Consider the following 14,869-nt stretch of genomic DNA (forward strand, 5'->3'; position numbering starts at 1 on the left):
CACAGAACCACCTGCCGGAGAGACCGGAACCACCTGCCGGACACGCCGGAACCACCGGCTCGACCCGCCGGAACGACCGCTGGACATGCAAAATCACCTGCCGGCTACGCCGGAAACACTTGGCGAACACTCCGGAATCACCTGCCGGGCATGCCGGAACCACCTCTCAGATATGCCAGAACCACGTGCCAATGACCCCGGAAGCACCTGCCGAGCACGCCGGAACCACCTGCTCGACTCGCCAGAACCTCCTGCCGGACACGCAGAAATCACCTGCCGGCTACGCCACAACCAGTTGGGGAACACTTCGGAATCACCTGCCGGGCTTGCTGGAACCACCTGCCGGTGATGCCAAAATCACCTGCCAACTACGCCAGTACCACTTGGCGGACACTGTGGAAACACCTGTCGGGCCGGCCGGAACCACATCTCAGACGTGCCAGAACAATGTGCATGAGATGCTGGAACCACACCCCGAACAGACGGAAAACACCTGCCAGACCCGTCTGAACAACCTGCCGAGCACGCCGCAGCCACCTGCTCGACTCGCCGGAACCACCTACCTGACATGCCCAAATCACCAGCCGGGTATGCCAGAACCACTTGCCGGACACTCCGGAATCATCTGCCGGACATGCCGGAACCAGCTCTCAGACACACCAGAACCACGTGCCGGAGACGCCGGAAGCACCTGCCGAGCATGCCGGAGCCACCTGCTCGACTCGCCAGAAACACCTGCCGGACACGCCAAAATCACCTGCCGGGTATGCCAGAGCCACCTGGCGGACACTCCGAAATCACCTGTCGTGCATGCCGGAACCAACTCTCAGCCGTGCCGGAAGCAAGTGCCGGACACGCCGGAATCACCTACCGGACAGACCGGAACCACCTGCCGAGCACGCCGGAGCCACCTGTTCGACTCGCTGGAACCACCTGCCGGACAGGCCAATATCAACTGCTGGCTATGCCAGAACCACCTGGGGGACGGTCCGGAATCGCCTGCCAGCCACGGCGGAACCACCTCTCAGACGTACCAGAACCACCTGCCGGAGAAGCTGGAAACACGTCCTGGACAGTCTGGAACCACCTGCCGGCCAAGCCTGAACCACCTGCCAAGCACAACGGAACAACCAGCCAGACACGCCAAAATCACCTGCGTGTTATGCCGGAACCACTTGGAGGACTCTCTGGGATGACCTGCCGGGCATGCCGGAACCACCTCTCAGACGTGCCAGAAGCATGTGGCGGACAGTCCGGAATCACCTGTTGGGCATGCGCAACCACCTCTGAGACGTACCAGAACCACGTGCCGTGCAGGCTGGAACCACCTACCGGACAGACCGGAATCACCTTTCGGGCATGCCGGAACCACCTGTCAGATGTGCCAGAAACACGTGCCGGAGACGCCGGGCGCACCTGCCAAGCACGTTGGAACCACCTGCTCAACTCGCCTGAACCACCTGCCGGAAATGCCAAAATCACCTGCCGACTATGCCAGAACCCCTTGGCGAACACTCCGGAATCACTTGCCGGGCATGCAGGAACCACCTCTCAGACATGCCAGAACCCCGTGCCAATGACCCCGGAAGCACCAGCCGAGCACGCCGGAACAACTTGCTTGACGCGCCAGAAGCACCTGCCGATCACGCAAAAATCACCTGCCGGCTACGCCACAACCATTTGGTGAACACTTTGGTATCACCTGCCAGGCTTGCTGGAACCACCTGCCAGTCATGCCAAAATCACCTGCCAACTACGCCAGAACCGCTTGGCGGACACTGCGGAAACACCTGTCGGCCCGGCTGGAACCACATCTCAGACGTGCCAGAAACGTGTTCATGAGATGCTGGAACCACACCCCGAACAGAAGGATACCCCCTGCCAGAACCGCCTGAACCACCTGCTGAGCACGCCGGAACCACCTGCTCGACTCACCGGCACCACCTCCCTGACACGCCAAAATCACCTGCTGGGTATGCCAGAACCACTTGGCGGACACTCCGGAATCATCTGCCGGACATGCCGGAACCAGCTCTCAGACACACCAGAACCACGTGCCGGAGACGCCGGAAGCACCTGCCGAGCATGCCGGAGCCACCTGCTCGACTCGCCAGAAACACCTGCCGGACACGCCAAAATCACCTGCCGGGTATGCCAGAACCACCTGGCGGACACTATGGAATCACCTGCCGCGCATGCCGGAACCACCTCTCAGACGTCCCGGAAGCACGTGCCAGACACGCCGGAAACACCTACCGGACAGACCGGAACCACCTGCCAAGAACCCCGGAGCCACCTGTTCGACTCGCTGGAACCACCTGCCGGACAGGCCAATATCAACTGCTGGCTATGCCAGAACCACCTGCGGGACAGTCCGGGATCACCTGCCAGCCATGGCGGAACCACCTCTCAGACGTACCAGAACCACCTGCCGGAGAAGCTGGAAACACGTCCTGGACAGACTGGAACCACGTGACGGCCATGCCTGAACCACCTGCCGAGCACGGCGGAACCACCTGCCGGACACGCCAAAATCACCTGCGGGCTACGCCAGAACCACTTGGACGACTCTCCGAAATGACCTGCCGGGCATGTTGGAACCACCTCTCAGACGTGCCAGAAGCACGTGCCAGACAGTCCGGAATCACCTGTTGGGCATACGCAACCACCTCTGAGACGTACCAGAACCACGTGCCGTGCACGCCGGAACCACCTACCGGACAGACCGGAATCAACTTTTGGGCATGCCGGAACCACCAGTCAGATGTGCCAGAAACACGTGCCGGAGACGCCGGAAGCACCTGCCGAGCACGTCGCAACCACCTGCTCAACTCGCCTGAACCACCTGCCGGACACACCACAATCACCTGCCCGCTACACCAGCACCACTTCGGGGACAAGCCGGATTCACGTGAGGGGCATGCCGGCACAGCCTCTCAGACTGAACCTCGTGCCGGACACCACAGAACCACCTGCCGGAGAGACCGGAACCACCTGCCGGACACGCCGGAACCACCGGCTCGACCCGCCGGAACGACCGCTGGACATGCCAAATCACCTGCCGGCTACGCCGGAAACACTTGGCGAACACTCCGGAATCACCTGCCGGGCATGCCGGAACCACCTCTCAGATAGGCCAGAACCACGTGCGAATGACCCCGGAAGCACCTGCCGAGCACGCCGGAACCACCTGCTCCACTCGCCAGAACCACCTGCCGGACACGCAAAAATCACCTGCCGGCTACGCCACAACCAGTTGGGGAACACTTCGGAATCACCTGCCGGGCTTGCTGGAACCACCTGCCGGTCATGCCAAAATCACCTGCCAACTACGCCAGCACCACTTGGCGGACACTGTGGAAACACCTGTCGGGCCGGCCGGAACCACATCTCAGACGTGCCAGAACCATGTGCATGAGATGCTGGAACCACACCCCGAACAGACGGAAAACACCTGCCAGACCCGTCTGAACAACCTGCCGAGCACGCCGGAGCCACCTGCTCGACTCGCCGGAACCACCTACCTGACATGCCCAAATCACCAGCCGGGTATGCCAGAACCACTTGGCGGACACTCCGGAATCATCTGCCGGACATGCCGGAACCAGCTCTCAGACACACCAGAACCACGTGCCGGAGACGCCGGAAGCACCTGCCGAGCATGCCGGAGCCACCTGCTCGACTCGCCAGAAACACCTGCCGGACACGCCAAAATCACCTGCCAGGTACGCCAGAACCACCTGGCGGACACTCCGAAATCACCTGTCGCGCATGCCGGAACCACCTCTCAGACGTGCCGGAAGCACGTGCCGGACACGCCGGAATCACCTACCGGACAGACCGGAACCACCTGCCGAGCACGCCGGAGCCACCTGTTCGACTCGCTGGAACCACCTGCCGGACAGGCCAATATCAACTGCTGGCTATGCCAGAACCACCTGGGGGACGGAGCGGGATCGCCTGCCAGCCATGGCGGAACCACCTCTCAGACGTACCAGAACCACCTGCCGGAGAAGCTGGAAACACGTCCTGGACAGTCTGGAACCACCTGCCGGCCAAGCCTGAACCACCTGCCAAGCACAACGGAACAACCTGCCAGACACGCCAAGATCACCTGCGTGTTATGCCAGAACCACTTGGAGGACTCTCTGGGATGACCTGCCGGGCATGCCGGAACCACCTCTCAGACGTGCCAGAACCATGTGGCGGACAGTCCGGAATCACCTGTTGGGCATACGCAACGACCTCTGACACGTACCAGAACCACATGCCGTGCAGGCTGGAACCACCTACCGGACAGACCGGAATCACCTTTCGGGCATGCCAGAACCACCTGTCAGATGTGCCAGAAACACGTGCCGGAGACGCCGGAAGCACCTGCCAAGCACGTTGGAACCACCTGCTCAACTCGCCTGAACCACCTGCCGGACATGCCAAAATCACCTGCCGACTATGCCAGAACCCCTTGGCGAACACTCCGGAATCACTTGCCGGGCATGCAGGAACCACCTCTCAGACATGCCAGAACCCCGTGCCAATGACCCCGGAAGCACCAGCTGAGCACGCCGGAACCACCTGCTCGACTCACCAGAACCACCTGCCGATCACGCAAAAATCACCTGCCGGCTACGCCACAACCAGTTGGTGAACACTTTGGAATCACCTGCCAGGCTTGCTGGAACCACCTGCCAGTCATGCCAAAATCACCTGCCAACTACGCCAGAACCGCTTGGCGGACACTGCGGAAACACCTGTCGGGCCGGCTGGAACCACATCTCAGACGTGCCAGAAACGTGTTCATGAGATGCTGGAACCACACCCCGAACAGACGGATACCACCTGCCAGAACCGCCTGAACCACCTGCTGAGCACGCCGGAACCACCTGCTCGACTCACCGGTACCACCTCCCTGACACGCCAAAATCACCTGCTGGGAATGCCAGAACCACTTGGCGGACACTCCGGAATCATCTGCTGGACATGCCGGAACCAGCTCTCAGACACACCAGAACCAAGTGCCGGAGACGCCGGAAGCACCTACCAAGCATGCCGGAGCCACCTGCTCGACTCGCCAGAAACACCTGCCGGACACGCCAAAATCACCTGCCGGGTATGCCAGAACCACCTGGCGGACACTACGGAATCACCTGCAGCGCATGCCGGAACCACCTCTCAGACGTGCCGGAAGCACGTGCCAGACACGCCGGAAACACCTACCGGACAGACTGGAACCACCTGCCAAGAACGCCGGAGCCACCTGTTCGACTCGCTGGAACCACCTGCCGGACAGGCCAATATCATCTGCTGGCTATGCCAGAACCACCTGGGGGACAGTCCGGGATCATCTGCCAGCCATGGCGGAACCACCTCTCAGACGTACCAGAACCACCTGCCGGAGAAGCTGGAAACACGTCCTGGACAGACTGGAACCACGTGACGGCCATGCCTGAACCACCTGCCGAGCACGGCGGAACCACCTGCCGGACACGCCAAAATCACCTGCGGGCTACGCCAGAACCACTTGGACGACTCTCCGAAATGACCTGCCGGGCATGTTGGAACCACCTCTCAGACGTGCCAGAAGCACGTGCCAGACAGTCCGGAATCACCTGTTGGGCATACGCAACCACCTCTGACACGTACCAGAACTACGTGCCGTGCACGCCGGAACCACCTACCGGACAGACCGGAATCACCATTTGGGCATGCCGGAACCACCAGTCAGATGTGCCAGAAACACGTGCCGGAGACGCCGGAAGCACCTGCCGAGCACGTCGCAACCACCTGCTCAACTCGCCTGAACCACCTGCCGGACACGCCAAAATCACCTGCCCGCTACACCAGCACCACTTCGGGGACAAGCCGGAATCACGTGAGGGGCATGCCGGCACAGCCTCTCAGACTGAACCTCGTGCCGGACACCACAGAACCACCTGCAGGACAGACCAGAACCACCTGCCGGACACGCCGGAACCACCGGCTCGACCCGCCGGAACGACCGCTGGACATGCAAAATCACCTGCCAGCTACGCCGGAAACACTTGGCGAACACTCCGGAATCACCTGCCGGGCATGCCGGAACCACCTCTCAGATATGCCAGAACCACGTGCCAATGACACCGGAAGCACCTGCCGAGCACGCCGGAACCACCTGCTCCACTCGCCAGAACCACCTGCCGGACACGCAAAAATCACCTGCCGGCTACGCCACAACCAGTTGGGGAACACTTCGGAATCACTTGCCGGGCTTGCTGGAACCACCTGCCGGTGATGCCAAAATCACCTGCCAACTACGCCAGTACCACTTGGCGGACACTGTGGAAACAGCTGTCGGGCCGGCCGGAACCACATCTCAGACGTGCCAGAACCATGTGCATGAGATGCTGGAACCACACCCCGAACAGACGGAAAACACCTGCCAGACCCGTCTGAACAGCCTGCCGAGCACGCCGGAGCCACCTGCTCGACTCGCCGGAACCACCTACCTGACATGCCCAAATCACCAGCCGGGTATGCCAGAACCACTTGGCGGACACTCCGGAATCATCTGCCGGACATGCCGGAACCAGCTCTCAGACACACCAGAACCACGTGCCGGAGACGCCGGAAGCACCTGCCGAGCATGCCGGAGCCACCTGCTCGACTCGCCAGAAACACCTGCCTGACACGCCAAAATCACCTGCCGGGTATGCCAGAGCCACCTGGCGGACACTCCGAAATCACCTGTCGTGCATGCCGGAACCACCTATCAGCCGTGCCGGAAGCAAGTGCCGGACACGCCGGAATCACCTACCGGACAGACCGGAACCACCTGCCGAGCACGCCGGAGCCACCTGTTCGACTCGCTGGAACCACCTGCCGGACAGGCCAATATCAACTGCTGGCTATGCCAGAACCACCTGGGGGACGGTCCGGAATCGCCTGCCAGCCATGGCGGAACCACCTCTCAGACGTACCAGAACCACCTGCCGGAGAAGCTGGAAACACGTCCTGGACAGTCTGGAACCACCTGCCGGCCAAGCCTGAACCACCTGCCAAGCACAACGGAACAACCTGCCAGACACGCCAAAATCACCTGCGTGTTATGCCAGAACCACTTGGAGGACTCTCTGGGATGACCTGCCGGGCATGCCGGAACCACCTCTCAGACGTGCCAGAACGATGTGGCGGACAGTCCGGAATCACCTGTTGGGCATGCGCAACCACCTCTGAGACGTACCAGAACCACGTGCCGTGCAGGCTGTAACCACCTACCGGACAGACCGGAATCACCTTTCGGGCATGCCGGAACCACCTGTCAGATGTGCCAGAAACACGTGCCGGAGACGCCGGACGCACCTGCCAAGCACGTTGGAACCACCTGCTCAACTCGCCTGAACCACCTGCCGGACATGCCAAAATCACCTGCCGACTATGCCAGAACCCCTTGGCGAACACTCCGGAATGACTTGCCGGGCATGCAGGAACCACCTCTCAGACATGCCAGAACCCCGTGCCAATGACCCCGGAAGCACCAGCCGAGCACGCCGGAACAACTTGCTTGACTCGCCAGAAGCACCTGCCGATCACGCAAAAATCACCTGCCGGCTACGCCACAACCAGTTGGTGAACACTTTGGAATCACCTGCCAGGCTTGCTGGAACCACCTGCCAGTCATGCCAAAATCACCTGCCAACTACGCCAGAACCGCTTGGCGGACACTGCGGAAACACCTGTCGGGCCGGCTGGAACCACATCTCAGACGTGCCAGAAACGTGTTCATGAGATGCTGGAACCACACCCCGAACAGAAGGATACCACCTGCCAGAACCGCCTGAACCACCTGCTGAGCACGCCGGAACCACCTGCTCGACTCACCGGCACCACCTCCCTGACACGCCAAAATCACCTGCTGGGTATGCCAGAACCACTTGGCGGACACTCCGGAATCATCTGCCGGACATGCCGGAACCAGCTCTCAGACACACCAGAACCAAGTGCCGGAGACGCCGGAAACACCTGCCGAGCATGCCGGAGCCACCTGCTTGACTCGCCAGAAACACCTGCCGGACACGCCAAAATCACCTGCCGGGTACGCCAGAACCACCTGGCGGACACTCCGAAATCACCTGTCGCGCATGCCGGAACCACCTCTCAGACATGCCAGAACCCCGTGCCAATGACCCCGGAAGCACCTGCCGAGCACGCCGGAACAACTTGCTCGACTCGCCAGAACCACCCGCCGATCGCGCAAAAATCACCTGCCGGCTACGCCACAACCAGTTGGTGAACACTTTGGAATCACCTGCCAGGCTTGCTGGAACCACCTGCCAGTCATGCCAAAATCACCTGCCAACTACGCCAGAACCGCTTGGCGGACACTGCGGAAACACCTGTCGGCCCGGCTGGAACCACATCTCAGACGTGCCAGAAACGTGTTCATGAGATGCTGGAACCACACCCCGAACAGACGGATACCACCTGCCAGAACCGCCTGAACCACCTGCTGAGCACGCCGGAACCACCTGCTCGACTCACCGGTACCACCTCCCTGACACGCCAAAATCACCTGCTGGGTATGCCAGAACCACTTGGCGGACACTCTAGAATCATCTGCCGGACATGCCGGAACCAGCTCTCAGACACAGCAGAACGATGTGCCCTAGACGCCGGAAGCACCTGCAGAGCATGCCGGAGCCACCTGCTCGACTCGCCAGAAACACCTGCCGGACACGCCAAAATCACCTGCCGGGTATGCCAGAACCACCTGGCGGACACTACGGAATCACCTGCCGCGCATGCCGGAACCACCTCTCAGACGTGCCGGAAGCACGTGCCAGACACGCCGGAAACACCTACCGGACAGACTGGAACCACCTGCCAAGAACGCCAGAGCCACCTGTTCGACTCGCTGGAACCACCTGCCGGACAGACCCATATCAACTGCTGGCTATGCCAGAACCACCTGGGGGACAGTCCGGGATCACCTGCCAGCCATGGCGGAACCACCTCTCAGACGTACCAGAACCACCTGCCGGAGAAGCTGGAAACACGTCCTGGACAGACTGGAACCACGTGACGGCCATGCCTGAACCACCTGCCGAGCACGGCGGAACCACCTGCCGGACACGCCAAAATCACCTGCGGGCTACGCCAGAACCACTTGGACGACTCTCCGAAATGACCTGCCGGGCATGTTGGAACCACCTCTCAGACGTGCCAGAAGCACGTGCCGGACAGTCCGGAATCACCTGTTGGGCATACGCAACCACCTCTGACACGTACCAGAACTACGTGCCGTGCACGCTGGAACCACCTACCGGACAGACCGGAATCACCATTTGGGCATGCCGGAACCACCAGTCAGATGTGCCAGAAACACGTGCCGGAGACGCCGGAAGCACCTGCCGAGCACGTCGCAACCACCTGCTCAACTCGCCTGAACCACCTGCCGGACACGCCAAAATCACCTGCCCGCTACACCAGCACCACTTCGGGGACAAGCCGGAATCACGTGAGGGGCATGCCGGCACAGCCTCTCAGACTGAACCTCGTGCCGGACACCACAGAACCACCTGCCGGACAGACAGGAACCACCTGCCGGACACGCCGGAACCACCGGCTCGACCCGCCGGAACGACCGCTGGACATGCAAAATCACCTGCCGGCTACGCCGGAAACACTTGGCGAACACTCCGGAATCACCTGCCGGGCATGCCGGAACCACCTCTCAGATATGCCAGAACCACGTGCCAATGACCCCGGAAGCACCTGCCGAGCACGCCGGAACCACCTGCTCGACTCGCCAGAACCACCTGCCGGACACGCAAAAATCACCTGCCGGCTACGCCACAACCAGTTGGGGAAAACTTCGGAATCACCTGCCGGGCTTGCTGGAACCACCTGCCGGTCATGCCAAAATCACCTGCCAACTACGCCAGAACCGCTTGGCGGACACTGTGGAAACACCTGTCGGGCCGGCCGGAACCACATCTCAGACGTGCCAGAACCATGTGCATGAGATGCTGGAACCACACCCCGAACAGACGGAAAACACCTGCCAGACCCGTCTGAACAGCCTGCCGAGCACGCCGGAGCCACCTGCTCGACTCGCCGGAACCACCTACCTGACATGCCCAAATCACCAGCCGGGTATGCCAGAACCACTTGGCGGACACTCCGGAATCATCTGCCGGACATGCCGGAACCAGCTCTCAGACACACCAGAACCACGTGCCGGAGACGCCGGAAGCACCTGCCGAGCATGCCGGAGCCACCTGCTCGACTCGCCAGAAACACCTGCCGGACACGCCAAAATCACCTGCCGGGTATGCCAGAACCACCTGGCGGACACTACGGAATCACCTGCCGCGCATGCCGGAACCACCTCTCAGACGTGCCGGAAGCACGTGCCAGACACGCCGGAAACACCTACCGGACAGACCGGAACCACCTGCCAAGAACGCCAGAGCCACCTGTTCGACTCGCTGGAACCACCTGCCGGACAGGCCCATATCAACTGCTGGCTATGCCAGAACCACCTGGGGGACAGTCCGGGATCACCTGCCAGCCATGGCGGAACCACCTCTCAGACGTACCAGAACCACCTGCCGGAGAAGCTGGAAACACGTCCTGGACAGACTGGAACCACGTGACGGCCATGCCTGAACCACCTGCCGAGCACGGCGGAACCACCTGCCGGACACGCCAAAATCACCTGCGGGCTACGCCAGAACCACTTGGACGACTCTCCGAAATGACCTGCCGGGCATGCCGGAACCACCTCTCAGACGTGCCAGAACCATGTGGCGGACAGTCCGGAATCACCTGTTGGGCATGCGCAACCACCTCTGAGACGTACCAGAACCACATGCCGTGCAGGCTGGAACCACCTACCGGACAGACCGGAATCACCTTTCGGGCATGCCAGAACCACCTGTCAGATGTGCCAGAAACACGTGCCGGAGACGCCGGAAGCACCTGCCAAGCACGTTGGAACCACCTGCTCAACTCGCCTGAACCACCTGCCGGACATGCCAAAATCACCTGCCGACTATGCCAGAACCCCTAGGCGAACACTCCGGAATCACTTGCGGGGCAGGCAGGAACCACCTCTCAGACATGCCAGAACCCCGTGCCAATGACCCCGGAAGCACCAGCCGAGCACGCCGGAACCACCTGCTCGACTCGCCAGAACCACCTGCCGATCACGCAAAAATCACCTGCCGGCTACGCCACAACCAGTTGCTGAACACTTTGGAATCACCTGCCAGGCTTGTTGGAACCACCTGCCAGTCATGCCAAAATCACCTGCCAACTACGCCAGAACCGCTAGGCGGACACTGCGGAAACACCTGTCGGGCCGGCTGGAACCACATCTCAGACGTGCCAGAAACGTGTTCATGAGATGCTGGAACCACACCCCGAACAGACGGATACCACCTGCCAGAACCGCCTGAACCACCTGCTGAGCACGCCGGAACCACCTGCTCGACTCACCGGTACCACCTCCCTGACACGCCAAAATCACCTGCTGGGTATGCCAGAACCACTTGGCGGACACTCCGGAATCATCTGCCGGACATGCCGGAACCAGCTCTCAGACACACCAGAACCAAGTGCCGGAGACGCCGGAAGCACCTACCAAGCATGCCGGAGCCACCTGCTCGACTCGCCAGAAACACCTGCCGGACACGCCAAAATCACCTGCTGGGTATGCCAGAACCACCTGGCGGACACTACGGAATCACCTGCCGCACATGCCGGAACCACCTCTCCGACGTGCCGGAAGCACGTGCCAGACACGCCGGAAACACCTTCCGGACACACCAGAACCACCTGCCAAGAACGCCGGAGCCACCTGTTCGACTCGCTGGAACCACCTGCCGGACAGGCCAATATCAACTGCTGGCTATGCCAGAACCACCTGGGGGACAGTCCGGGATCATCTGCCAGCCATGGCGGAACCACCTCTCAGACGTACCAGAACCACCTGCCGGAAAAGCTGGAAACACGTCCTGGACAGACTGGAACCACGTGACGGCCATGTCTGAACCACCTGCCGAGCACGGCGGAACCACCTGCCGGACACGCCAAAATCACCTGCGGGCTACGCCAGAACCACTTGGACGACTCTCCGAAATGACCTGCCGGGCATGTTGGAACCACCTCTCAGACGTGCCAGAAGCACGTGCCAGACAGTCCGGAATCACCTGTTGGGCATACGCAACCACCTCTGAGACGTACCAGAACCACGTGCCGTGCACGCCGGAACCACCTACCGGACAGACCGGAATCAACTTTTGGGCATGCCGGAACCACCAGTCAGATGTGCCAGAAACACGTGCCGGAGACGCCGGAAGCACCTGCCGAGCACGTCGCAACCACCTGCTCAACTCGCCTGAACCACCTGCCGGACACGCCAAAATCACCTGCCCGCTACACCAGCACCACTTCGGGGACAAGCCGGAATCACGTGAGGGGCATGCCGGCACAGCCTCTCAGACTGAACCTCGTGCCGGACACCACAGAACCACCTGCCGGACAGACCGGAACCACCTGCCGGACACGCCGGAACCACCGGCTCGACCCGCCGGAACGACCGCTGGACATGCAAAATCACCTGCCGGCTACGCCGGAAACACTTGGCGAACACTCCAGAATCACCTGCCGGGCATGCCGGAACCACCTCTCAGATATGCCAGAACCACGTGCCAATGACCCCGGAAGCACCTGCCGAGCACGCCGGAACCACCTGCTCGACTCGCCAGAACCACCTGCCGGACACGCAGAAATCACCTGCCGGCTACGCCACAACCAGTTGGGGAACACTTCGGAATCACCTGCCGGGCTTGCTGGAACCACCTGCCGGTGATGCCAAAATCACCTGCCAACTACGCCAGTACCACTTGGCGGACACTGTGGAAACAGCTGTCGGGCCGGCCGGAACCACATCTCAGACGTGCCAGAACCATGTGCATGAGATGCTGGAACCACACCCCGAACAGACGGAAAACACCTGCCAGACCCGTCTGAACAACCTGCCGAGCACGCCGGAGCCACCTGCTCGACTCGCCGGAACCACCTACCTGACATGCCCAAATCACCAGCCGGGTATGCCAGAACCACTTGGCGGACACTCCGGAATCATCTGCCGGACATGCCGGAACCAGCTCTCAGACACACCAGAACCACGTGCCGGAGACGCCGGAAGCACCTGCCGAGCATGCCGGAGCCACCTGCTCGACTCGCCAGAAACACCTGCCGGACACGCCAAAATCACCTGCCGGGTATGCCAGAACCACCTGGCGGACACTCCGAAATCACCTGTCGCGCATGCCGGAACCACCTCTCAGACGTTCCGGAAGCACGTGCCGGACACGCCGGAATCACCTACCGGACATACCGGAACCACCTGCCGAGCACGCCGGAGCCACCTGTTCGACTCGCTGGAACCACCTGCCGGACAGGCCAATATCAACTGATGTCTATGCCAGAACCACCTGGGGGACGGTCCGGAATCGCCTGCCAGCCATGGCGGAACCACCTCTCAGACGTACCAGAACCACCTGCCGGAGAAGCTGGAAACACGTCCTGGACAGACTGGAACCACGTGACGGCCATGCCTGAACCACCTGCCGAGCACGGCGGAACCAGCTGCCGGACACGCCAAAATCACCTGCGGGCTACGCCAGAACCACTTGGACGACTCTCCGAAATGACCTGCCGGGCATGTTGGAACCACCTCTCAGACGTGCCAGAAGCACGTGCCAGACAGTCCGGAATCACCTGTTGGGCATACGCAACCACCTCTGAGACGTACCAGAACCACGTGCCGTGCACGCCGGAACCACCTACCGGACAGACCGGAATCAACTTTTGGGCATGCCGGAACCACCAGTCAGATGTGCCAGAAACACGTGCCGGAGACGCCGGAAGCACCTGCCGAGCACGTCGCAACCACCTGCTCAACTCGCCTGAACCACCTGCCGGACACGCCAAAATCACCTGCCCGCTACACCAGCACCACTTCGGGGACAAGCCGGAATCACGTGAGGGGCATGCCGGCACAGCCTCTCAGACTGAACCTCGTGCCGGACACCACAGAACCACCTGCCGGACAGACCGGAACCACCTGCCGGACACGCTGGAACCACCGGCTCGACCCGCCGGAACGACCGCTGGACATGCAAAATCACCTGCCGGCTACGCCGGAAACACTTGGCGAACACTCCGGAATCACCTGCCGGGCATGCCGGAAACACCTCTCAGATATGCCAGAACCACGTGCCAATGACCCCGGAAGCACCTGCCGAGCACGCCGGAACCACCTGGTCGACTCGCCAGAACCACCTGCCGGACACGCAAAAATCACCTGCCGGCTACGCCACAACCAGTTGGGGAACACTTCGGAATCACCTGCCGGGCTTGCTGGAACCACCTGCCGGTCATGCCAAAATCACCTGCCAACTACGCCAGAACCGCTTGGCGGACACTGCGGAAACACCTGTCGGGCCGGCCGGAACCACATCTCAGACGTGCCAGAAACGTGTTCAAAGGAGATGCTGGAAACACACCCCGAACAGACGGAAAACACCTGCCAGACCCGTCTGAACAACCTGCCGAGCACGCCGGAGCCACCTGCTCGACTCGCCGGAACCACCTACCTGACATGCCCAAATCACCAGCCGGGTATGCCAGAACCACTTGGCGGACACTCCGGAATCATCTGCCGGACATGCCGGAACCAGCTCTCAGACACACCAGAACCACGTGCCGGAGACGCCGGAAGCACCTGCCGAGCATGCCGGAGCCACCTGCTCGACTCGCCAGAAACACCTGCCGGACACGCCAAAATCACCTGCCGGGTATGCCAGAGCCACCTGGCGGA

Source organism: Equus caballus, unplaced genomic scaffold, assembly GCF_041296265.1.
Source record: "Equus caballus isolate H_3958 breed thoroughbred unplaced genomic scaffold, TB-T2T haplotype1-0000016, whole genome shotgun sequence".
Taxonomy (NCBI): Eukaryota; Metazoa; Chordata; class Mammalia; order Perissodactyla; family Equidae; genus Equus; species Equus caballus.